The sequence below is a fragment of the Musca autumnalis genome, unplaced genomic scaffold (genome assembly GCF_047663935.1).
Source record: "Musca autumnalis isolate F117 unplaced genomic scaffold, ASM4766393v1 scaffold_5, whole genome shotgun sequence".
Classification (NCBI taxonomy): domain Eukaryota; kingdom Metazoa; phylum Arthropoda; class Insecta; order Diptera; family Muscidae; genus Musca; species Musca autumnalis.
The window spans coordinates 48,545,835-48,573,334 of NW_027412088.1; the positions used below are offsets into that span (position 1 = coordinate 48,545,835).

The 27,500-nt window shown below is 35.0% G+C and overlaps 1 protein-coding gene across 6 annotated transcripts in view; it reads right to left on the bottom strand.

Moving 5' to 3' along the window:
• mim (missing-in-metastasis) overlaps positions 1 to 27,500 on the bottom strand; it is a 396,419-nt gene that overhangs the window by 266,291 nt on the left and 102,628 nt on the right. The gene's annotated exons all lie outside the window — the stretch shown is intronic.

Here is a 27,500-nt window from a genome sequence, read left to right on the forward strand (position 1 = left end):
TTTTGAAATTCGTCATAAACAAGGCAAAAAGAAGAGAAGAAATTAGATCAAAAGTATGGACCAAAGCTCAGGTGTATAGCCGTAGGAATAGATCACAGATTGATATTTTATTGGATGAAGAAAATTATGGTCTTTTCCCACTGAAGACCGCATTAGCAACACATAAAATACCAATATTGTGTGTACAGTACAGTACCTCAAATGTTGGTCCTTCGAGTGGTCTCGAAAATGAGATTCATGTATGTTCTATGTAGAAGTGGTATTAAGACAACAAGCCATGCGATTAAAGAAAATTTATCTTTTAAAATCATAAACAGTAAATAAAATAAAATTGGGAAAGAATATGAAAGAGAAGAACTTAAATTCAAAATAAAGTGCAAAAGTTCTGTTGGATAGTCGGAAGAATATATTACAGATTGATATTTCATTGGACAAACCAAACTAGGCTCTTTTCTCAGTGAAGACCACCACACATCAGCTTCTAGAGCGTAAATATCGTGTGTACAGTACTTCAAATATTGGTCCTTCGAGGGATCTCAAAAATTATATTCATATAGGTTCTGTGTGGAAATGGTTAAAGGACAATAGGCCTTCTAATTGAAAAGAATTTTAGGAGCCATCAAAGGCAACAATAAGCGTTGATTTTTTAAAGATTTTTAGTAGCCATCAAAGGCCACAATAAGCGTGGATTTTTTAAAGATTTTTAGTAGCCATCAAAGGCCACAATAAGCGTGGATTTTTTAAAGATTTTTAGTAGCCATCAAAGGCCACAATAAGCGTGGATATTTTAAAGATTTTTAGTAGCCATCAAAGGCCACAATAAGCGTTGATTTTTTAAAGATTTTTAGGGAACCATCAATGGCCACAATAAGCAAGGATTTTTTAATGATTTTTAGGAGCCATCAAAGGCCACAATAAGCGTTGATTTTTTAAAGATTTTTAGCAGCCACCATAGACCACAATAAGCGTGGATTTTTTAAAGATTTTTAGTAGCCATCAAAGGCCACAATAAGCGTGGATTTTTTAAAGATTTTTAGTAGCCATCAAAGGCCACAATAAGCGTGGATTTTTTAAAGATTTTTAGTAGCCATCAAAGGCCACAATAAGCGTGGATTTTTTAAAGATTTTTAGTAGCCATCAAAGGCCACAATAAGCGTGGATTTTTTAAAGATTTTTAGTAGCCATCAAAGGCCACAATAAGCGTGGATTTTTTAAAGATTTTTAGTAGCCATCAAAGGCCACAATAAGCGTGGATTTTTTAAAGATTTTTAGTAGCCATCAAAGGCCACAATAAGCGTGGATTTTTTAAAGATTTTTAGTAGCCATCAAAGGCCACAATAAGCGTGGATTTTTTAAAGATTTTTAGTAGCCATCAAAGGCCACAATAAGCGTGGATTTTTTAAAGATTTTTAGTAGCCATCAAAGGCCACAATAAGCGTGGATTTTTTAAAGATTTTTAGTAGCCATCAAAGGCCACAATAAGCGTGGATTTTTTAAAGATTTTTAGTAGCCATCAAAGGCCACAATAAGCGTGGATTTTTTAAAGATGAGGTGACTTCAAACGATATATTTTCGCAACTTTCTTATCTTCTCATATTTAAATTCAAATCCCAGCAAACTAACACTCAACAGAAAATTATCCTATTAATAAATATTACATCATTCAACAATGTTATTATCTTGTTATTTTGTTTTCGAATAAATGCCTTTTTTCTGTGATTTCCAAATCACTTGCAAACCCAGCATTATTTTCAATATTTCTCTGTTTTATTTAATTTAGGATTTGCCTCGTCTTTGAGATAGCGCGAACGGCCACTGAAAGTTGCAAGCACAAGAGGCAATAAAATAAATAAACTCAACAACAATCAACAAGTGTCTCGAGCACATTTCACACATAGAGATTAACAAACATCGAGCCATAGTGCAAGTGTAACAAAATACATATAGCATTGAAGAACAGAGTATTGACTGGGGCGCACACATAGTGCGTCAAATACGAAATAAAACACAGAAACAAAGATAAGTGTATATTCTCAACATTCAGTGTAAACATTGGTGCCGCTGCTGCTGCAGCACATTCATATCAATTTTGGGTCATACAACTGCAGGGAACTGCACTGATTTGATGGGAGGCAGCAAACATGAACATGATGGTGCTGGCTGGCAGTGATGACGAACACCAACATTTTATATGTTGAAGAATTAGAGAATGAAGAACAGTGTTCCCCAAATGATTTTGCACAAGAAGTTCTTCTTTCTGAGTTGGGATTTTTCTTCCCTTTGAGGACTAAGTGTTCTTCTCACATAAGTTCACAAGGCCATTTTCAATAATAGTTTGAAGGTCTAATCAAAAATATCATAACGTTTCCGCATAGAATATACAAATTTATTCTCGTAGAAAGACCCAAAGAACAAAACCGCCATGCACAAAGAAGGCCTACAGCTCTTCTAAGAAGAACAAAAACTCCCTCATTTAGAAAACAGATCGAACTCTTAAAAAAATACCACATATGTGTACAGTACTTGACATTTTGGTCCTTCGAGTGATGTCAAAATGGTTATTTGTTGTTGAAATTAGTAAATAACAATAAGAATGACCGTACTATAGTCTAATAGGATAATAAAAAGTCCTATATTTGAAGAATAGCACGTCTCACAAATATTATCACAAGAAATCGAAAAGGAAGCCAAAAGATCTTGCAACAAAAAAATCAAAGTATTTTTTTAGAAAACTAAAACAAAACATTTTCACATAGTATACCGTAGAATTTTCTCATGGAAGACCAATACCATATGTACAGTAGCTGAAATCATGGTCCTTCGAGAGATTCTTTGTCGAAAAGGGTATAAAACAACAGGTCTTTGAAGTGGCCACACGAAGGCCCAGTAAAAGGTCAAATACCCTAGACAGACGGCAGAGTTAATTTGCATTAAAAATGCACTAATTTGAATTAATTTTTCACCCTGACAGACGATAGTATTTGCATTTATGAAACAGCTGTTTGTGTTGTTTGCTTGTACCCAGCAGACCATTTCATAAAGCTTTACAAAAGTTCGCCAATATATGCGAAACAAATACACTTTTTACCTTTAATCTTTTCACCACGATGAAGCAAAATTAAATTTAATTTATTCGCGATATTTTTGAGTCTTTTTAATATTATAAAAATATTGCAAAACTTAAAAAAAAAAACATTTGAGGAAGATATAGCTTTCGATAGAATTGGTATGGTGGGTAATGACATTTTTTGTGAAAATAAAAATTTGAAAAAGAGATTTGTTAGAAGGCGTAAAAACGATTAGCTGCTATTCTACTCGCGAAAGGCCACTACTTATTTTGAAGAAACGCGAAAATTGCTGATTTGCTTTCCCTTTTTATTTTCTTAAACATGGAAATTTGACAAAAGACAATTGATTTTCAACAGCATTGCCATATTGAAATTGCTAAATTCAATTTAAATTTCCTTTGATTTTGTGCATTAATAATGGGGATAATGTTCAAATTAATTTGAATTAAGGCTGTTAATGCAAATTAAGACTGCCGTCTGTCCAGGCTAAAACAGTCTTCTAATTTAAGAAAAACTGAACTGTTTGCATTGCTATAATGCATAAATCATCATAGTAGTGCCTAGTATACACTGATGAATCAATGTTATACAAAATTATTTTTCTTCTCTATACGAAACTCCAAATATCTCGAAATAATTTTCACGTTGTGGTTGTTTTTCTGAATGAAAACTCCTCGTCAGTTTTCTCACTGCCTTCTTTAAGTTGAAACGGCAGAGAGACAAAACATAGGGATAGTTTTCATTTAAAAGCCCCCATTATCATAGAAGATCAATAATTAGAACAATCATACCACCAAAGATCATATTGATAGTCGGGATAATTAATAACAAATATATATTTTATTAGGCAAACATGTGTATATTCTTTTCACAGATCGACGTATAGGAAGACAATATAGTGTATACAGTACTTTAAATGTTGGTCCTTCGAGTGATCTGAAAACTGAGATTCATGTATGTTCTCTGTAGAAGTCGTTAAAAGTCAAAAAGCCGAGCGATTAAAGAAAATGGATCTTCTAAGTGAGAAAAAAGTAAAATGGGAAAGTATATTTTACAATTCATCGTGAAGGGGAGGGGAAGAAATTAGATTAAGAAAGTGTCCATAGAAGACGATTGGGTATTTTTATGAAAGACCAATAGTCCTTCACAAAAAAATCAAATAAATAACTTCTTAAAAGACCAGGTTTTCTCTATAAAGATCCCTAGTCTTCGCATAGAAAACCAAGAAGTCTTTTCTTATACTACCTATATGTCTCCTAATATAAGAGCAAAAAGTATTCTGAAAGAAGACCAATAAGCCCTTCTATTCTCATTGATGACCCATAAGTCTTCTAAAAGAAAACCATTAAATGTTTCATTGATGACCCATAACTTATTTCAAATATGAAAATTATGTCTTCATAAGGAAGACCAATAAGTCTTCTTAATGAACAAGTCTCGGAGACCTTTGATTTTGTATAAAAATTCATTTTAGAAATATGTTTTCTCATATAACACTAAAATGTGTATTTTAAATGACAAAAAAACTCTTCTCCCAAGATATCTTCTCAAAGAAGAGCCAAATGTTTGCTGAAATAAATCCAAACGATCTTGTCCTGAAAGGCAAATTTTCTAAGCAGGCCCATCAAGTGAAGAAGAAATCAGATTCTCTTTGTAGAAGAGTTTGAGTTGGTCTTCGAAAGCCCATTATTTTAGTTTCTAGACTAATTTGCTATTTTGGTCCTTCGAGGTATCACAAAAACTCATTAATAGTAGCCTGGAGGATCTTCTAATGAAGCTCATCCCAAAAATAGGCAAAGGTCGTTTAAAGGCAGGTAGGACTTCCCATATTAATATTAAAAACTTCTCATAGAAGACCAGTCGTATACTAAAAGGCAAAAAAGGACAAATTATGTGTGTACAGTACCTTAAATTTTGTCGCGCTAAATACCATTCTTCTCATAAAGAGTATACATAAGGAAGAACTTAAGATTGTCCTCACTATAACATTGACTGAAGACTACAAGGCCGAAGATGTTTCTAAGAGACAAGGCTACTAGAATGTCTACTATTGGGGAAAAATTGCACTGTTCGTTGCCATATATAATTCTGTCTTCCCGGCCTTCTTGTGCCTTTTCTGTAACTGTTTTGTGATTTTCTAAGTGTGTGGCCTATCCACGTCCACTTCCGCCTTTTTACTTGTTTTTTTTTTTTTTATTTGGTTCCTCATTGGCTAATATGTGTTGAGATTTTTTAGACCAAAATATTCTGTGTATTATATTCGTGGTCTTGTTTTTTGTACAGTATTTAAAATGTTGGTCCTTCTACCGATCACAACAACTCAGTAAATCATAAATATCGATTTTTTCGTTGGTCAACTTCTAGAATTCTTCGCAGGACCACCAAAAAAAGATCTTATGCTTGAAGACTAGAAGGTCAAACAAAATTTTCTAAAGGAAAAAGTTTTCATATAGTGAGTAAAATTACTTGCATTAGTATTTTTGTACAGTAATTTTTGGTACTTCGAGTGAATCAGAATCAGATACATAAAGGTGGCAAAATGGGTACAATTTACCATGTTTGTACAGTATTTGGTCCTTCAAGTGACCACAAGAATTCAGTACTACGCCTGAATAGCATAACGCTTTAATCTTTCGCCTATCCATTACTAAAATATCCTTCAACTGAAGAATACAAAGTGAAAATAATCTAGAGGGAAATATCGTTATTCATTGGGACCAAAATTGTCCAACTTAGTACAGTATATGTAATTTTGGTCCTTCGAGTGATCCCAACAACGCAATAAAAGCAAACAAAGCTTCTAGTGGAAAAGTTTACTAGAAATCGAACCAATCTCCTACAGAAAAAGGCCATTATTTATAGGAAACAAAAATGCCTAAAGAAGACCTGATTGTACAGTTCTTTTGAATGATCCCAACAACTCAATTTTAACATTTGATTAAAGACTCCAACACAAAGAATTCTTTTAGAGGAAAAATTGCAAAGTATCTGCCTTTAGAAGAGAATGTATTTCATTGGCCATCTTGGTACAATATTTGCAATTTTGGAGAACACAACAACTCGCCATTATACCTGAATATTATAAAAAATACTCGTTTGCCAGCCGACTTTAGAATATCTTCCGATTTGCTTAAATTTTACAAAATTCTGCTCTTCCGTGGCTTACTTCTGGATAAAGATTTAAACGCCTACTGATGACACATCGCAATGTCAAAAAATAATCGTCTAGTTTATGGAATTTTTGGTCCTTCGAGTGGTCTCAACAACACACTATCAGCTTGAATTTTACAAAATTCTTTTCTTCGAAGGCCTACTTCTGATTGAAGATCAAAAGACCTACTAATGAAACATCACAAGAACAAAAAATAATCTTCTAGAGTAGGAAATTTACTTTATAGGGACAAACATGTCAAAATTAGTGTCGTTTGTACAGTTTATGCAAGGTTGGGCATTCGAGTAGTCCCAAAAACTCAATATCAGCTAGAATTGATTGAACATCACAAAGTCAATAAAGTAATCTTGTTTGTACAGTTTATGTAATCTTTGGTCCTTCGAGAGGACTCAACAACTCTCTATCAGCTTGAATTTTATAAAACTCGATTCTTCATCGGCCTACTTCTGATTGAAGATCAAGAGACGTACTGATGAATTATCACAAGGACAAAAAATAATCTTCTAGGGTAGGAAATTTACTTTATAGGGACAAACATGTCAAAATTAGTGTCGTTTGTATAGTTTATGCAATTTTGAGCATTCGAGTAGTCCCAAAAACTCAATATCAGCTAGAATTCGATAAAATTCCGTTCTTCAACAACCAACTTCTCATTCAAGATCAAAAGGCATGCTGATTAAACATCACAAAGTCAACAAAGTAATCTTCTGGAGTTAAAAGTAGTCCTGTTTGTACAGGTTATGGAATTTTTTCCTTCGAGTGGTATCAACAACTCACTATCAGCTTGAATTTTATAAAACTCGATTCTTCGACGGAGCACTTATGATTGAAGATCACAAGGTCATCTGATTAAACATCAAAAAATAATATTGTAGAATCAGAAATTTACTTATTTGGGGCAGAGGTGTCTATTTAGTCTTGTTGATGCAGTTTAAGTAAGTTTGGTCCTTCAAGTAGTCCCAACAACTCAATATCAGCTCGAATTTGATACAATTCGAATTTGATACAATTAGAGTAGAACGTAGTCTTGTTTGTACAGTTAATGGAATTTTTGGTCCTTCGAGTGGTCTCAACAACTCTCAGCTTGAATTTTATAAAACTCTTTTCTTCGATGCAAGACTTTAGATTGAAGACCCAAAGAAGAAGAATGCATTCTTGAAGTGACAGAAATATTTAACATTAGACTTGCTTGTACAATATTTGTAATATTGGTTCTTTAAGTAAAAAAAAAAACTCAATATTAGCATCTACACCGAAGCATTACTTCTTTTTTTTTTTCTTTTTGCTAAACTAAAGTAGGTCACTCAAAAGAAAATGCACACACATTTGGGAGCCACAGTAAAAATGCTAAAGAAAATATGTTGCATCAACAACAAATACTACAGTTTTACTTATTTTTCTTTTTCTGTTTTTTTTTTAGTTTTATATGAGCACATAAAAAAATATTTTTTGTTACAAATTCTGTTTCTTTTAAGACAAAAATGCGTGACTAAGTCATGAATAATAATGAATAGCCAAAACATTGATGTCGACTGGGGGCCAAACAAAGAAAAGCCTCTAAAATGTTGATTGCAACGGCTTTGCAGTCGTTAGCACACAAAAACAATAACAACATTTCATTAGACAAGTTAAATATGTACTTCTTTATACACAGCTTAAACCTCACAAATATGAATGCGATGCGTGCTCGGTATTCATCAAGTATGTTGTGTGTTTGAAGAAACCTTGAATAATAGAATAGAAAAGAAATGGTGCAGATAAAGTAGATCCATTGTGTTATGGAAAAGAAAACTTATGGAATGCAGTCGGGTCAAGCTTTCATATGAAAGCTGGGCTATGTTTGAAATACATTTTTAAAAACTTCTAATTAATGGTTTTTAAGCACCTAATTAAAAATACATATTAACTATCGAAAGAGGCGCCCCACTCGTTATCAACAAAAACAGATATTGGTTTTGTGGTGGCAGACAAAACGTTTGACACCCCAGCACAAATATTGACAACAATAGACACTCGTAATTAAAAAGTGTGTTGTTGTTTTTTTGAAAATGCATTTTGAACACAAACATAAATTTGTTGACATTATTAGACAGCATAACAAACAAATGGTCAGGGGGAAAAGGCCGGCCTACGAGATGACCACTTAAGCGCTTGAATGCCCCTCTATGAATAAATAAACGAACAAGTTCCTGTGTTTTTGTCTTTGTTTGTTTGGTTCATAATGGAAAGGGAAATCGAAAGTGTTTTCTTATTGTAATAACTTTTGTAAATCAATGACCTTAAATAGACAACAGAAAATGTTGCCACATAACTTTCGTTTAATGGCCCCAAAGGTCTAATGAAGTTAAATAAAAGTAAATTAATAGCTTGGAGAAAGCAAATATTGATCGTGTTTGTACAGTACATAACCTTTTGGTCCTTCGAGTAGTCCCCAAAATGAGAAATTTCGGAAAATCTAAATATAATTAAATGAGGTCGTCTTTTTGAACCGCAATTTAATTTCTAACACACGTTTTGCACTTTGAGTTGTGTTAAAATGGCGATATTTAGGACTATGATTAATAAAGGCTGCACCTTTGGTGTGCTTAAAATATCCATTTAATTTTTAACAAACTTTTGGTCCTTCGAGTAGACTCATACAAATAGATATTACGATTTTTCGTGGAATATTTGATTTCATTATTCGATTCCTTGAAGTCACCTTTTGTATATCTTTATAATCATTTAGTGTTAAAAACCGCCCAAAATATGAAATAAAAATTCATATATGATTCTCACCGCACGTTTGGTCCTTCGAGTAGTTTCAAAAAGGAGGTATCATAGATTTTTCCACGAACACACGTTTTATGTTTCCACATAACCCTATTTTGTTGGGCCTTTCAACACGTCAAGTAGATAATACTCCAGATACTTACGCCTGAATAAAAAAAATCGGACACTAGGACATTAGGTTGACTTGATAAGAAAAGGCTTCAAAAATAAATTATATCTAGAAATTAATGCAATAATGTTTAGCTCGATTAATTCAATTAATTAAACACTTTCATAAATAATGAAATTCGTCCAAATAAGACAACAAAAAAAAATATTTGTTCGCCGGTCAATCCGCTGATTGAAGCACCGATGGCCTGAAAGTGATCTAGAAAGAAAAGGTAATTTCTTAGTGAGGATAACAATGACCAGATTAGACTTGCTTGTACAGTATTTGTTCTAGGAGTTAACCGAAAATTTCAATATCGGCTTCCGATTGAAAACCGAAAGGAAACCAAATATTCTAGAAGAAAGGGTCACAAGAATATATGTCCATAGGGGGTAAAATGTGCTCCTGTTGCCATATTTTTATATATTTTATTCCTTTAAAATACTATAAGGAGCATAGGGCCATATTTGTATAGTATGTTTAATTTCCGACTTTCAAATTATCACAACAACTCAATATTATGAAAAAATCTTTATTCGCCGTCCGATCGACGACTATAATATCGTTTGATTGTATAAAAGAGGGTCAATAAAGCTTCTAGAGAGCAAGCTAATTACTTAGTGTGCCCAAACAAGTCTTGTTTGTACAGTATGTGTAATTTTGGTCCTTCGAGTTGTTCCAACATCTCAATAGCAGCTTGAATTTAATAAAAATTAATTCTTCGACACCAGACTTCTTATAAAAGATCAAAAGGGCTGCCTGTCAAAAAATAATCTTCTACAGTAGAAAGTAGTCTTGTTTGTACAGTTAATGTAATTTTTGGTCCTTCGAGTGGTCCCAACAACTCGATATCACCTTGAATTTTATAAAACTCTTTTCTTCGACGCAAGACTTTACATTGAAGGCCAAAGGTCCGCTTATTAAATATCACAAGATCGAAAAATTACCTTCTAGAGGGAATGATCGCAAGAAGAATGCATTCTTGGAAGGGATAAGGGATAAAAAATCTCCTATATTAGTCTGGTTTGTACATTATTTATAATATTGGTTCTTCTAATGATCACAACTGTTTGCAAAAATAAAGTAGGTCACTCGTATATACCTCGAACAAAAAGCCAACTGATTAAACATCAAACGGTGAAAAAAATATCTTCTAGAGACGAAAGAAGTATTTTGGTACAGTATATGTACGAGTGATCCCAACAACTCAATATCGGCTTGAATTTCATAAAACTCGATTCTCCGACGGACCACTTCTGATTAAAAATCAAAAGGTCATCTCACAAGGTCAAAAAATCATCTTCTAGAGTAAAAATTAGTCTTCTTTGTACAGTTAATTGAATTTTTGGTCCTTCGAGTGGTCTCAACAACTTGATATCAGCCTGAATTTTGTAGAACTTGAAATTTTGATGTCCAACATCTGATTAATTGCCAAAAGGCATCTTTAATAAATATGGCAAGGTCGAAAAATAATCTCGTAAATGGAAAGATGACAAGAAGAAGGCATTATCGTGTGCCTTTTCAAATTCCACATAATGCTCAAAGTAATTGGTCCTTCGGGTAGTCTCAAAAATCAGATATTTACGTCTTCTTCAAGGAAAATCATTACAAATAAAATACTTATTCATTGGAGTTATCTTTGGGAACCTTTTAAAACTTCAAAGTAATAATATAAAATTCCAGAGACCTACAAGGTATTTTGCTTAACACATTCGGAGGCATGAAAGTATATTTATACTACTTTATTTTCCTCCATCATTGAAACAATTTGATAATTTAATGGTCTGATTTTCTAAACTACCTACCAACCGACTAGTGGGGCCAAATCTTAGCAATTCAAACTGATATTGAGTTACTGGGATCACTCGAAGGACCAAAATTCCATATACTGTACAAACAGGAATATTTTGGACAGTAAGGCTGACTTCCGAAACGCCAGTTGCTTTGTATTCGTGCATGAAACTAGGGGGTTCTTAAATCGAGTTCCCCACTACTGCAATTTCATAAAATTACTCTAGCATGGAACTCGATCTAAGTACCCCTAATTTCATGCACGAGTAGAAAGCAACAGAACTTCATTCGTCATACAGGGTTTCCATCTGGTTTATGTTTCGCACATTTTCCAACCAAAATAGTTTTACGATCTGGATTTTTTATAGAAAAATTTCCTATTTTTTCTTCATTTTTTTAAGGTTCCTTTAAATTTCCTCTAAATTCCAATATTATGTTCCTCGTAGAAACAAAATCACAGATCATTTATCTCCTTCAAAATGCTTTTCCAAGGATAATTAGCATCATTACCGAGCGAAATTTTCTCCTTGAAATGTTACTTAGCTGTCTTAAAGAAGAACAAATAATTACCCCTCTCTACGCACATTCCGTAGTTACAACAAAAACAGCAAACCACCAAATAAATACTTCTTTACCACAATTCAATGTCATTTATTTAAGAAAAATAGCTCACCACACAGCTGACGACAACAGACAGCATGTCAACACCTAACAAAAGTAACTACATCAGCTAAACTACCCACCTACCTTCTACCGTCGCCCCGTTAATCTTAACTGTTAGCTGGGCACACAGATTTTCATTGTCAACAGCATTTGTTATCGTTGTCGCATTCAATTGTAATTTTCTTAATTGTTGTTCGTTCGTTTCGTTCGCTCAAGCATTTTGTTTGTTCAGTTTGGAGTGTGTTAATGGATATTTAAACACCGCATTACAACAAGAGCAGCCGCGGCATGACTTGACTCTGTGTAAATGCCGAGTGACAAGATTTAAGCGGGCCAAATTCATCCCGCTACTTAACACCATGTCAACGCAATGAATGAACGAACGAGAGTACGCAGTACACAATGTTGCTTGGTGGAATCTCTTGAAATCACAAATAATTTATTTGCTTCAGTAGTTGACCGGTTGGTTGTTTGGCGCGCGTAAATTTGTTAAGGTTTAGCCCCAACGACCGGTTGGTAGGTCGTTTAGAAAACCAGGCCATTAAATGATAAAATTATTCAATTTCATGGGACAATAATGGTGCTAGAGGGTACATAGCCTTGTAATAACAGTTATCTTCCATAATTCGAAATGTGTTAACGAGCAAAATACCTTGTAAGTCTGTGGATTTTTTATTATAAATTTTGAAAGGTTTCTGACACAATAAGGTTATATAGACCCACAAAAGGCGACTTCAATGAACGATTGTTTTCATTTTCCACGACAAATTTTAAATATCTCCATTTTGAGACTACTCGAAGGACCAAATTGTATGTACTGTACAAACACCAGTAACCGAATAAAGATAAAATTAAAATTCTTTCAATTCCTTTTTTTTTATAGGAACCAAAAAGACCATAAGCCTCTTAACCCCCCCTGAAATTTGTTAAATGCCACATTCCTTTCATGTTGCCCTTTAAATGTGTAACTGTCTCAATGACCATAACCAAGCTCTCCTCGTCTTGTAAAAATTTTTCACGGGGATTTGGGCAAAATGTCAAAGCAAATTATGGCAAAAATAACTTAAGGGACAACATTGAAGACTCAGGAGAAGGAGAAGAAGACGTAAAACAGCCAAGCAACAATATCTTGTTAATTGAATTTGTACAAATGTCGTCGTTGTCGCCGTCTCTGCCGGGTGGTAAAGGCAAAGGGTTAATGCACACGACAACAAGAAATCCCCAATAAGTAGCCTTTAAAATGGGTCATCACGTTTTGTATTTCATTTGGTGATGGTGATTGCTGGTGGTGGTGGTGGCGATGGTGATGGTGCATTGATGGGAGACTCGTTCAAACCAAACACGAATAACAAGTTGTGTGAAGTCACAGCAAATGAACAATGAACAGCGTACAAGTCGAGCGTTTGCCATTTGTCTGTCATGTCACATTTGCCCCATAATGACAAATACATTTTGACAGTGCAGCAAACCAATTTCGGCTGGAGTTAAGTTATTTTTTCCACATTTCTTTTTTGTTGTCGGATCTACATTTACCATTTTTGCCATTTTTGTGTAATCATTTTTATTTGAAAATGTATAAAAAATCTATTTTAAATGCATGGCATGCAGTTCCGATTTGTTGGTGTTGTTGTTGTTTTCTTCTAATTTAATTTGGACGCATGCTAGACAATTTATTTTTAGCAAATATGTAATTTAATGGTCAATTTGGTTGCTTGGTTGACTTCTTTGGACTGCCACTTTGCCATATTTCGAACTCCAGACAACTTCCTTTATGACTCTATTCCAAAAGTCTTCCAAAAACGGGTTTATATGCACTTTTTGGTATGCGCGGATGTATTAGAAGTTATTTAATTAAAGAATAGGTAATCAGTGGCAAATTATATACATAATTATGGGAGCATATGGTGTACAGTACATATTGTGGTGTCTGTGGTAATTGCATTTGGCCACTACCAATTGCTAATTTGGGAAACATAACACGTTTATGGCAAACTTAAGATATTATTAAGTATTCATTTATTTAATGTTTGAATTCGTTAAAGACATTCTAAACTTAACAATTTCGTAGTAATGTTCCTAAAAGTATGCTATGGAATTTAAATGCTCCTATAAATGGACCCTTTCTGAAAGAAAGTGTGCTTCTATAGACCCATTCTGGAAGAGAGGGTGCTTCTATAGACCCGTTCTGAAAGAAAGGTTTCTCCTATAGACCCGTTCTGAAAGAAAGGGTGCTTCTATAGACCCTTTCTTAATGAAAGGGTTCATCTATAGACCCGTTCTACAAGAAAGGGTGCATCTATAGACCCGTTCTGAAAGAAAGGGTGCTTCTATAAACCCTTTCTGAATGAAAGGGTGCCTCAATAGACCCTTTCTGAATGAAAGGGTGCCTCAATAGACCCTTCCTGCAAGAAAGGGTGCTTCTATGGACCCTTCCTGAAAGAAAGGATGCTGCTATAGACCCTTTCTAAAGAAAGGATGCTGCTATAGACCCTTTCTGAAAGAAGGTGCGCTTCTATAGACCCTTTATGAAAGAAAGGATGCTTCTATGGACCCTTTCTGAAGGAAAGCGTGTTTCTATAGGCGCTTTCTGAAATGAAGGTTGCTTCTATAGACCCTTTCTGAAAGAAAGAGTGCTTCTATAGACGCTTTCTGATAGAAAGGGTGCTTCTATATAACCTTTCTGAAATAAAGGGTGCTTCAATAGAACCTTTCTGAAAAAAAGGGTGCTTCTATAGACCATTTCTGAAAGAAAGGGTGCTTCTATAGACCATTTCTGAAAGAAAGGGTGCTTCTGTAGACCCTTTCTGAATGAAAGGGTGCTTCTATAGACCCTTTCTGAAATAAAGGGTGCTTCTATAGACGCTTTATGAAAGAAAGGATGCTTCTATGGTCCCTTTTTGAATGAAAGGGTGCTTCTATAGACCCTTTCTGAAAGAAAGAGTGCTTCTATAGACGCTTTCTGATAGAAAGGGCGCTTCTATAGACCCTTTTTGATAGAAAGGGTGCTTCTATAGACCCTTTCTGATAGAAAGGGTGCTTCTATAGACCCTTTCTGATAGAAAGGGTGCTTCTATAGACCTTTCTAAAAGAAAGGGTGCCTCTATAGACCCTTTCTAAACGAAAGGGTGCCTCTATAGACCCTTTCTAAAAGAAAGGGTGCCTCTATAGACCCTTTCTAAACGAAAGGGTGCCTCTATAGACCCTTTCTAAAAGAAAGGGTGCCTCTATAGACCCTTTCTGATAGAAAGGGTGCTTCTATAGACCCTTTTTGATAGATAGGGTGCTTCTATAGACCCTTTCTGATAGAAAGGGTGCTTCAATAGACCCCTTTTGATAGAAAGGGTGCTTTTATAGACCCCTTCTGATAGAAAGGGTGCTTCTATAGACCCTTTCTGAAATACAGGGAGCTTCTATAGACCCTTTTTGATAGAAAGGGTGCTTCTATAGACCCTTTTTGATAGAAAGGGTGCTTCTATAGACCCTTTCTGATAGAAAGGGTGCTTATATAGAGCCTTTCTGATAAAAAGGGTGCTTCTATAGACCCTTTCTGAAAGAAAGAATGCTTCTATAGACCCATCCTGAAAGAAAGGGCGCTTCTATAGACCCTTTTTAAAAGAAAGGGTGCTTTTCTATAGATCCTTTCTGAAAGAAAGGGTGCTTCTATAGACCCTCTCTGGAAGAACGGGTGCATCTATAGACCCTTTCTGGAAGAAAGAGTGCTTCTATAGACCCTTTCTGAAAGAAAGAGTGCTTCTGTAGACCCTTTCTGAAAGAAAGAGTGCTTCTATAGACCCATGCTGAAAGAAAGGGTGCTTCTATAGACCCTTCCTGGAAGAAAGGGTGCTTCTATAGATCCTTTCTGGAAGAAAGAGTGCTTCTATAGACCCTTTCTAAAAGAAAGAGTGCTTCTACAGACTCTTTCTAAAAGAAAGAGTGCTCCTATAGACCCTTCCTGAGAGAAAAGGTGCTGCTAAAGACCCTTTCTGAAAGAAAGAGTGCTTCTATAGACCCTTCCTGAAAGAAAGAGTGCTTCTATAGACCCTTCCTGAAATAAAGGGTGCTTCTACAGACCTTTTTCTAAAATAAAGGGTGCTGCTATAGACCCTTACTGAAAGAAAAGGTGATTCTATAGATCCTTTCTGAAAGAAAGAGTGCTTCTATAGATCCTTTCTGAAAGAAAGGGTGCTTCTATAGACCATTTCTGAAAGAAAGGGTGCTTCTATAGACCATTTCTGAAAGAAAGGGTGCTTCTATAGACCATTTCTGAAAGAAAGGGTGCTTCTGTAGACCCTTTCTGAATGAAAGGGTGCTTCTATAGACCCTTTCTGAAATAAAGGGTGCTTCTATAGATCCTTTCTAAAAGAAAGGGTGCTTCTACAGATCCCTTCTGAAAAAAGGGTGCTTCTATAGACCCTTTCTGAAGAAAGGGTGTTTCTATAGACCCATTCTGAAAGAAAGGGTGTTTCTATAGACCCTTTCTGATGGAAATGGTGCTTCTATAGACCCTTTCTGAATGAAAGGGTGCTTCTATGGACCCTTTCTGAATGAAAGGTTGCTTTTATAGACCCTTTCTGAAAGAAATGGTGCTTCTATAGACCCTTTCTGAAAGAAAGGATGCTTCTATAGACCCTTTCTGATAGAAAGGATGCTTCTTTAGACCCTTTCTGATAGAAAAGATGCTTCTTTAGACCGGTTCTGATAGAAAGGGTGCTTCTATAGACCCTTTCTGAAATAAAGGGTGCTTGTATAGACCCTTTCTGAAATAAAGGGTGCTTGTAAAGACCCTTTCTGAAATAAAGGGTGCTTGTATAGACCCTTTCTGAAATAAAGGGTGCTTCTATAGACCCTTTCTGAAATAAAGGGTGCTTCTATAGACCCTTTCTGAAATAAAGGGTGCTTCTATATACCCTTTCTGAAATAAAGGGTGCTCCTATAGACCCTTTCTGAAATAAAGGGTGCTTCTATAGACCCTTTCTGATATAAAGGGTGCTTCTATAGACCCTTTCTAAAAGAAAGGGTGCTTCTATAGACCCTTTCTAAAAGAAAGGGTGCTTCTATAGACTCTTCCTAAAAGAAAGGGTGCCTCTATAGACACTTTATGAAAGAAAGGGTGCCTCTATAGACACTTTATGAAAGAAAGGGTGCCTCTATAGACCCTTTCTGATAGAAAGGGGGCCTCTATAGACCCTTTCTGATAGAAAATGGGGGTTTCTATAGACCCTTTCTGATAGAAAGGGGGTTTCTATAGACCCTTTCTGAAAAAGGGTGCTTCTATAGACCCTTTCTAAAGAAAGGGTGTTTCTATAGACCCATTCTGAAAGAAAGGGTGTTTCTATAGACCCTTTCTGAAAGAAAGAGTGCTTTTCTGAATAAAAGGTTGCTTCTATAGACCCTTTCTGAAAGAAAGATTGCTTTTCTGAATGAAATGATAGCCCCCTAAAGTATGCAGAAGAAAATATTGTGGTAACCTCTGCTTTCTATCAATGCTTAAAAACTTGATTTCATGTCATTATGTCCATAACCAATGTGTACCTAAAAGAAGGCAATAAAATTATAATGCTCCTAAAAATATGAAATGACAAAAAATTCTTTGGTACTCAGAATTTATTTGTCTTCAGAGAAAAATTCTTCAGTCGCTGGAGAAGTGAAATTTTTTTATAGAAAAGGGAAAATCTAACCATTAATGTATCTTTCTGGGTTCCAATTCTAAGGAAAAAAAGTAACCCGAAAAGTGTGCTACAAAAAGTTCCCTTACATGTGAATTAAATTTGGTTTATTTACAGAAAGTTTAGTGTGGTTTCTGTCTTCTCAGATAAAAATTTATTAGATTTGAATAACCAATAACAAACTTTTCTTTCAAGAACTTTTTTGGGGAAAACAGGAATCCTTTACATCAATATAATTAATTTGTGTGTGTGTACCATACTACCTCTTATCACATTGATCAGGAAGAAAGAAAATCAACTTATAAATAAATGGTCACGTAGTATACACAATACAACAACCAAATGGCAATCTATATGGAAAACGAGGGTAGATTTTAGAAATTAGAACAAATCCACAGATGTCTGATATAGTCTTTGTTGGAATTTGTTGTAGGGTTGGAAGAAATGTTATCCTGGTCAAGACTTCGACCAACCAAAACCTACGTTTTATGAAAATTTCAAAACGATCCTCCAACATCCCTTAACCTTCGCTTAAGTGAAAATCTTGAACATCTGTGAGAGTGGTACCAAAAAGATTGGTTCGATATAGTCTATCTTCGAGCTATCGTTTGCACCGACTTCAAAAATGTTATTTCGAGAAAAAGACGTTTTCGCCTTTAGATACAAAATACAAAGGATTCTTTACTTTGAACGGTCATATCTCAGTCAATTTTGCTCCGATCGACTTGATATTTTTTACGGCATACGACCTGTACTTCAAAAAAAAACAATAATTTTTTTTCGATTTTTTGAAAGTGATAAGTATAATTTTATTGAAACATATGAATATCACTGAGGAAAAGGTTTTCTCGACAATTCGTTGAAGTCTAAAGAAATTTCAGTCGCATCTGTCAGATATTGTCTGACTGATGCTAATATTGCTCTATTTCTGATCTGTTTACATATTTCAGAGCTAAATAGCCTATTGTAAATGTATGTAAGTCATATGTTGTCGGGAACAAAATATATGGTTGCAGCGACAACGTATATATTTTTACATGGTTACAATAATGCGTGCCAAAAGAGGAAGAGTATCCGTACAACGGAATGAGATTTGAGGGACATTATAAGTATTGTAACTACACATAGAGAAACAATTTTTGGTATATGATTGTGGCAACATAATTATATTTGTCGCCACCATAGTATATTTATGGAGATCACAAAATTTTTCCGACAACAATATATTTTAAAACTTTTACCATATAAAGCTACAACATATCATAACGTTATGAAATTTAATTATGTAATAATAAAATAACTTGTGGCCATATATACAATCACTGTTTAGTAGTTGCCCCATTCGCCGATAGTTAGTAGAATTTTTAATACATATTGTCCTGCCCCGATAAGGTTATATGGTTGCAGCAACAATATGTTTGCATATTTATTATGTTATTATATTTGACCATAGTTACAATACATATTTCTGAATATCTTTGCTATTGGCAAGACTTTCTAGACCACTTTTTTATCCCAAATACCAATTATTAGACCACCTAAGGTATCAAGGAGTTCCCCCTTTTTCTTCTCTAAAAAAAGGCAAAACTAATTATCAATATACTCGTATGTATGTATAGAAAAAAGTATAAACAGCAAAGTCAAGTGCCTTGTGTTTTCAACAGAAACATGGTTAAACTTTGTTCAAACGGTAGCGACACAACTGTGGGCTCAATTATGCGGGGCGTAACATAAGTTTGTTGAACTTTTTCTTTGTTCAGCTGATAAAACTTAGAAACTAAGTTGTTATCAATGTGCGTGTTGTGTATAGAGTGAGTGACAAGACAAAACAATTAGGAAGCATGGGAAAATAATTGTAATTGGAAAAAGAACTTGTGTTAAAGTTATAGGAAGCAACAGTAGCTTTAAGGAAAACTTTAAACTTTAGGCACTGAATATAGCAATTAAAAGGTTAAGAAGTTATGATTTATGTTATTCTTAACTTGTTGGTCTGTTTTGGTTATTTTATATCCACTCCAGCATCTCTAACCTTCGAAAACTCCGTCTTAGGATTTTAAAAATGTTACAATTACAACATTTGCAAGAAAATGAAGAAGACTCTACAACAAAACCCTTATCACTGTAGAAATGCAAAGAAAAACTTGTCATAAAAAAGTAATAAAGTTAAAAGGCAAATGTTTACATAGTTCTGTTGAAGAAAAAATTACAACATGAAGAGAACAATATACAGAAATGGCATGTGAGATCTAATTGAAATAATATTGCAGTGGTGTGTGTGTGTGTGTTAAAAATACACTAGCATCTACAACGATTTAGGGTTCACAACTTAGTGGGCTACCTGCCAGGTAGAAATATGCTTTCCTAAATTCTTGCTCTATTATTTAAACCTATAATTGAAATTTGTAGGAGCCATCAAAGGCCACAATAGGCGTGGATTTTTTAAAGATTTTTAGCAACCATCAAAGGCCACAATAGGCGTGGATTTTTTAAAGATTTTTAGCAACCATCAAAGGCCACAATAGGCGTGGATTTTTTAAAGATTTTTAGCAACCATCAAAGGCCACAATAGGCGTGGATTTTTTAAAGATTTTTAGCAACCATCAAAGGCCACAATAGGCGTGGATTTTTTAAAGATTTTTAGCAACCATCAAAGGCCACAATAGGCGTGGATTTTTTAAAGATTTTTAGCAACCATCAAAGGCCACAATAGGCGTGGATTTTTTAAAGATTTTTAGCAACCATCAAAGGCCACAATAGGCGTGGATTTTTTAAAGATTTTTAGCAACCATCAAAGGCCACAATAGGCGTGGATTTTTTAAAGATTTTTAGCAACCATCAAAGGCCACAATAGGCGTGGATTTTTTAAAGATTTTTAGCAACCATCAAAGGCCACAATAGGCGTGGATTTTTTAAAGATTTTTAGCAACCATCAAAGGCCACAATAGGCGTGGATTTTTTAAAGATTTTTAGCAACCATCAAAGGCCACAATAGGCGTGGATTTTTTAAAGATTTTTAGCAACCATCAAAGGCCACAATAGGCGTGGATTTTTTAAAGATTTTTAGCAACCATCAAAGGCCACAATAGGCGTGGATTTTTTAAAGATTTTTAGCAACCATCAAAGGCCACAATAGGCGTGGATTTTTTAAAGATTTTTAGCAGCCATCAAAGGCCACAATAGGCGTGGATTTTTTAAAGATTTTTAGCAACCATCAAAGGCCACAATAGGCGTGGATTTTTTAAAGATTTTTAGCAACCATCAAAGGCCACAATAGGCGTGGATTTTTTAAAGATTTTTAGCAACCATCAAAGGCCACAATAGGCGTGGATTTTTTAAAGATTTTTAGCAACCATCAAAGGCCACAATAGGCGTGGATTTTTTAAAGATTTTTAGCAACCATCAAAGGCCACAATAGGCGTGGATTTTTTAAAGATTTTTAGCAACCATCAAAGGCCACAATAGGCGTGGATTTTTTAAAGATTTTTAGCAACCATCAAAGGCCACAATAGGCGTGGATTTTTTAAAGATTTTTAGCAACCATCAAAGGCCACAATAGGCGTGGATTTTTTAAAGATTTTTAGCAACCATCAAAGGCCACAATAGGCGTGGATTTTTTAAAGATTTTTAGCAACCATCAAAGGCCACAATAGGCGTGGATTTTTTAAAGATTTTTAGCAACCATCAAAGGCCACAATAGGCGTGGATTTTTTAAAGATTTTTAGCAACCATCAAAGGCCACAATAGGCGTGGATTTTTTAAAGATTTTTAGCAACCATCAAAGGCCACAATAGGCGTGGATTTTTTAAAGATTTTTAGCAACCATCAAAGGCCACAATAGGCGTGGATTTTTTAAAGATTTTTAGCAACCATCAAAGGCCACAATAGGCGTGGATTTTTTAAAGATTTTTAGCAACCATCAAAGGCCACAATAGGCGTGGATTTTTTAAAGATTTTTAGCAACCATCAAAGGCCACAATAGGCGTGGATTTTTTAAAGATTTTTAGCAACCATCAAAGGCCACAATAGGCGTGGATTTTTTAAAGATTTTTAGCAACCATCAAAGGCCACAATAGGCGTGGATTTTTTAAAGATTTTTAGCAACCATCAAAGGCCACAATAGGCGTGGATTTTTTAAAGATTTTTAGCAACCATCAAAGGCCACAATAGGCGTGGATTTTTTAAAGATTTTTAGCAACCATCAAAGGCCACAATAGGCGTGGATTTTTTAAAGATTTTTAGCAACCATCAAAGGCCACAATAGGCGTGGATTTTTTAAAGATTTTTAGCAACCATCAAAGGCCACAATAGGCGTGGATTTTTTAAAGATTTTTAGCAACCATCAAAGGCCACAATAGGCGTGGATTTTTTAAAGATTTTTAGCAACCATCAAAGGCCACAATAGGCGTGGATTTTTTAAAGATTTTTAGCAACCATCAAAGGCCACAATAGGCGTGGATTTTTTAAAGATTTTTAGCAACCATCAAAGGCCACAATAGGCGTGGATTTTTTAAAGATTTTTAGCAACCATCAAAGGCCACAATAGGCGTGGATTTTTTAAAGATTTTTAGCAACCATCAAAGGCCACAATAGGCGTGGATTTTTTAAAGATTTTTAGCAACCATCAAAGGCCACAATAGGCGTGGATTTTTTAAAGATTTTTAGCAACCATCAAAGGCCACAATAGGCGTGGATTTTTTAAAGATTTTTAGCAACCATCAAAGGCCACAATAGGCGTGGATTTTTTAAAGATTTTTAGCAACCATCAAAGGCCACAATAGGCGTGGATTTTTTAAAGATTTTTAGCAACCATCAAAGGCCACAATAGGCGTGGATTTTTTAAAGATTTTTAGCAACCATCAAAGGCCACAATAGGCGTGGATTTTTTAAAGATTTTTAGCAACCATCAAAGGCCACAATAGGCGTGGATTTTTTAAAGATTTTTAGCAACCATCAAAGGCCACAATAGGCGTGGATTTTTTAAAGATTTTTAGCAACCATCAAAGGCCACAATAGGCGTGGATTTTTTAAAGATTTTTAGCAACCATCAAAGGCCACAATAGGCGTGGATTTTTTAAAGATTTTTAGCAACCATCAAAGGCCACAATAGGCGTGGATTTTTTAAAGATTTTTAGCAACCATCAAAGGCCACAATAGGCGTGGATTTTTTAAAGATTTTTAGCAACCATCAAAGGCCACAATAGGCGTGGATTTTTTAAAGATTTTTAGCAACCATCAAAGGCCACAATAGGCGTGGATTTTTTAAAGATTTTTAGCAACCATCAAAGGCCACAATAGGCGTGGATTTTTTAAAGATTTTTAGCAACCATCAAAGGCCACAATAGGCGTGGATTTTTTAAAGATTTTTAGCAACCATCAAAGGCCACAATAGGCGTGGATTTTTTAAAGATTTTTAGCAACCATCAAAGGCCACAATAGGCGTGGATTTTTTAAAGATTTTTAGCAACCATCAAAGGCCACAATAGGCGTGGATTTTTTAAAGATTTTTAGCAACCATCAAAGGCCACAATAGGCGTGGATTTTTTAAAGATTTTTAGCAACCATCAAAGGCCACAATAGGCGTGGATTTTTTAAAGATTTTTAGCAACCATCAAAGGCCACAATAGGCGTGGATTTTTTAAAGATTTTTAGCAACCATCAAAGGCCACAATAGGCGTGGATTTTTTAAAGATTTTTAGCAACCATCAAAGGCCACAATAGGCGTGGATTTTTTAAAGATTTTTAGCAACCATCAAAGGCCACAATAGGCGTGGATTTTTTAAAGATTTTTAGCAACCATCAAAGGCCACAATAGGCGTGGATTTTTTAAAGATTTTTAGCAACCATCAAAGGCCACAATAGGCGTGGATTTTTTAAAGATTTTTAGCAACCATCAAAGGCCACAATAGGCGTGGATTTTTTAAAGATTTTTAGCAACCATCAAAGGCCACAATAGGCGTGGATTTTTTAAAGATTTTTAGCAACCATCAAAGGCCACAATAGGCGTGGATTTTTTAAAGATTTTTAGCAACCATCAAAGGCCACAATAGGCGTGGATTTTTTAAAGATTTTTAGCAACCATCAAAGGCCACAATAGGCGTGGATTTTTTAAAGATTTTTAGCAACCATCAATGGCCACAATAGGCGTGGATTTTTTAAAGATTTTTAGCAACCATCAAAGGCCACAATAGGCGTGGATTTTTTAAAGATTTTTAGCAACCATCAAAGGCCACAATAGGCGTGGATTTTTTAAAGATTTTTAGCAACCATCAATGGCCACAATAGGCGTGGATTTTTTAAAGATTTTTAGCAACCATCAAAGGCCACAATAGGCGTGGATTTTTTAAAGATTTTTAGCAACCATCAAAGGCCACAATAGGCGTGGATTTTTTAAAGATTTTTAGCAACCATCAAAGGCCACAATAGGCGTGGATTTTTTAAAGATTTTTAGCAACCATCAAAGGCCACAATAGGCGTGGATTTTTTAAAGATTTTTAGCAACCATCAAAGGCCACAATAGGCGTGGATTTTTTAAAGATTTTTAGCAACCATCAAAGGCCACAATAGGCGTGGATTTTTTAAAGATTTTTAGCAACCATCAAAGGCCACAATAGGCGTGGATTTTTTAAAGATTTTTAGCAACCATCAAAGGCCACAATAGGCGTGGATTTTTTAAAGATTTTTAGCAACCATCAAAGGCCACAATAGGCGTGGATTTTTTAAAGATTTTTAGCAACCATCAAAGGCCACAATAGGCGTGGATTTTTTAAAGATTTTTAGCAACCATCAAAGGCCACAATAGGCGTGGATTTTTTAAAGATTTTTAGCAACCATCAAAGGCCACAATAGGCGTGGATTTTTTAAAGATTTTTAGCAACCATCAAAGGCCACAATAGGCGTGGATTTTTTTAAAGATTTTTAGCAACCATCAAAGGCCACAATAGGCGTGGATTTTTTAAAGATTTTTAGCAACCATCAAAGGCCACAATAGGCGTGGATTTTTTAAAGATTTTTAGCAACCATCAAAGGCCACAATAGGCGTGGATTTTTTAAAGATTTTTAGCAACCATCAAAGGCCACAATAGGCGTGGATTTTTTAAAGATTTTTAGCAACCATCAAAGGCCACAATAGGCGTGGATTTTTTAAAGATTTTTAGCAACCATCAAAGGCCACAATAGACGTGGATTTTTTAAAGATTTTTAGCAACCATCAAAGGCCACAATAGGCGTGGATTTTTTAAAGATTTTTAGCAACCATCAAAGGCCACAATAGGCGTGGATTTTTTAAAGATTTTTAGCAACCATCAAAGGCCACAATAGGCGTGGATTTTTTAAAGATTTTTAGCAACCATCAAAGGCCACAATAGGCGTGGATTTTTTAAAGATTTTTAGCAACCATCAAAGGCCACAATAGGCGTGGATTTTTTAAAGATTTTTAGCAACCATCAAAGGCCACAATAGGCGTGGATTTTTTAAAGATTTTTAGCAACCATCAAAGGCCACAATAGGCGTGGATTTTTTAAAGATTTTTAGCAACCATCAAAGGCCACAATAGGCGTGGATTTTTTAAAGATTTTTAGCAACCATCAAAGGCCACAATAGGCGTGGATTTTTTAAAGATTTTTAGCAACCATCAAAGGCCACAATAGGCGTGGATTTTTTAAAGATTTTTAGCAACCATCAAAGGCCACAATAGGCGTGGATTTTTTAAAGATTTTTAGCAACCATCAAAGGCCACAATAGGCGTGGATTTTTTAAAGATTTTTAGCAACCATCAAAGGCCACAATAGGCGTGGATTTTTTAAAGATTTTTAGCAACCATCAAAGGCCACAATAGGCGTGGATTTTTTAAAGATTTTTAGCAACCATCAAAGGCCACAATAGGCGTGGATTTTTTAAAGATTTTTAGCAACCATCAAAGGCCACAATAGGCGTGGATTTTTTAAAGATTTTTAGCAACCATCAAAGGCCACAATAGGCGTGGATTTTTTAAAGATTTTTAGCAACCATCAAAGGCCACAATAGGCGTGGATTTTTTAAAGATTTTTAGCAACCATCAAAGGCCACAATAGGCGTGGATTTTTTAAAGATTTTTAGCAACCATCAAAGGCCACAATAGGCGTGGATTTTTTAAAGATTTTTAGCAACCATCAAAGGCCACAATAGGCGTGGATTTTTTAAAGATTTTTAGCAACCATCAAAGGCCACAATAGGCGTGGATTTTTTAAAGATTTTTAGCAACCATCAAAGGCCACAATAGGCGTGGATTTTTTAAAGATTTTTAGCAACCATCAAAGGCCACAATAGGCGTGGATTTTTTAAAGATTTTTAGCAACCATCAAAGGCCACAATAGGCGTGGATTTTTTAAAGATTTTTAGCAACCATCAAAGGCCACAATAGGCGTGGATTTTTTAAAGATTTTTAGCAACCATCAAAGGCCACAATAGGCGTGGATTTTTTAAAGATTTTTAGCAACCATCAAAGGCCACAATAGGCGTGGATTTTTTAAAGATTTTTAGCAACCATCAAAGGCCACAATAGGCGTGGATTTTTTAAAGATTTTTAGCAACCATCAAAGGCCACAATAGGCGTGGATTTTTTAAAGATTTTTAGCAACCATCAAAGGCCACAATAGGCGTGGATTTTTTAAAGATTTTTAGCAACCATCAAAGCCCACAATAGGCGTGGATTTTTTAAAGATTTTTAGCAACCATCAAAGGCCACAATAGGCGTGGATTTTTTAAAGATTTTTAGCAACCATCAAAGGCCACAATAGGCGTGGATTTTTTAAAGATTTTTAGCAACCATCAAAGGCCACAATAGGCGTGGATTTTTTAAAGATTTTTAGCAACCATCAAAGGCCACAATAGGCGTGGATTTTTTAAAGATTTTTAGCAACCATCAAAGGCCACAATAGGCGTGGATTTTTTAAAGATTTTTAGCAACCATCAAAGGCCACAATAGGCGTGGATTTTTTAAAGATTTTTAGCAACCATCAAAGGCCACAATAGGCGTGGATTTTTTAAAGATTTTTAGCAACCATCAAAGCCCACAATAGGCGTGGATTTTTTAAAGATTTTTAGCAACCATCAAAGGCCACAATAGGCGTGGATTTTTTAAAGATTTTTAGCAACCATCAAAGCCCACAATAGGCGTGGATTTTTTAAAGATTTTTAGCAACCATCAAAGGCCACAATAGGCGTGGATTTTTTAAAGATTTTTAGCAACCATCAAAGGCCACAATAGGCGTGGATTTTTTAAAGATTTTTAGCAACCATCAAAGGCCACAATAGGCGTGGATTTTTTAAAGATTTTTAGCAACCATCAAAGGCCACAATAGGCGTGGATTTTTTAAAGATTTTTAGCAACCATCAAAGGCCACAATAGGCGTGGATTTTTTAAAGATTTTTAGCAACCATCAAAGGCCACAATAGGCGTGGATTTTTTAAAGATTTTTAGCAACCATCAAAGGCCACAATAGGCGTGGATTTTTTAAAGATTTTTAGCAACCATCAAAGGCCACAATAGGCGTGGATTTTTTAAAGATTTTTAGCAACCATCAAAGGCCACAATAGGCGTGGATTTTTTAAAGATTTTTAGCAACCATCAAAGGCCACAATAGGCGTGGATTTTTTAAAGATTTTTAGCAACCATCAAAGGCCACAATAGGCGTGGATTTTTTAAAGATTTTTAGCAACCATCAAAGGCCACAATAGGCGTGGATTTTTTAAAGATTTTTAGCAACCATCAAAGGCCACAATAGGCGTGGATTTTTTAAAGATTTTTAGCAACCATCAAAGGCCACAATAGGCGTGGATTTTTTAAAGATTTTTAGCAACCATCAAAGGCCACAATAGGCGTGGATTTTTTAAAGATTTTTAGCAACCATCAAAGGCCACAATAGGCGTGGATTTTTTAAAGATTTTTAGCAACCATCAAAGCCCACAATAGGCGTGGATTTTTTAAAGATTTTTAGCAACCATCAAAGGCCACAATAGGCGTGGATTTTTTAAAGATTTTTAGCAACCATCAAAGGCCACAATAGGCGTGGATTTTTTAAAGATTTTTAGCAACCATCAAAGGCCACAATAGGCGTGGATTTTTTAAAGATTTTTAGCAACCATCAAAGGCCACAATAGGCGTGGATTTTTTAAAGATTTTTAGCAACCATCAAAGGCCACAATAGGCGTGGATTTTTTAAAGATTTTTAGCAACCATCAAA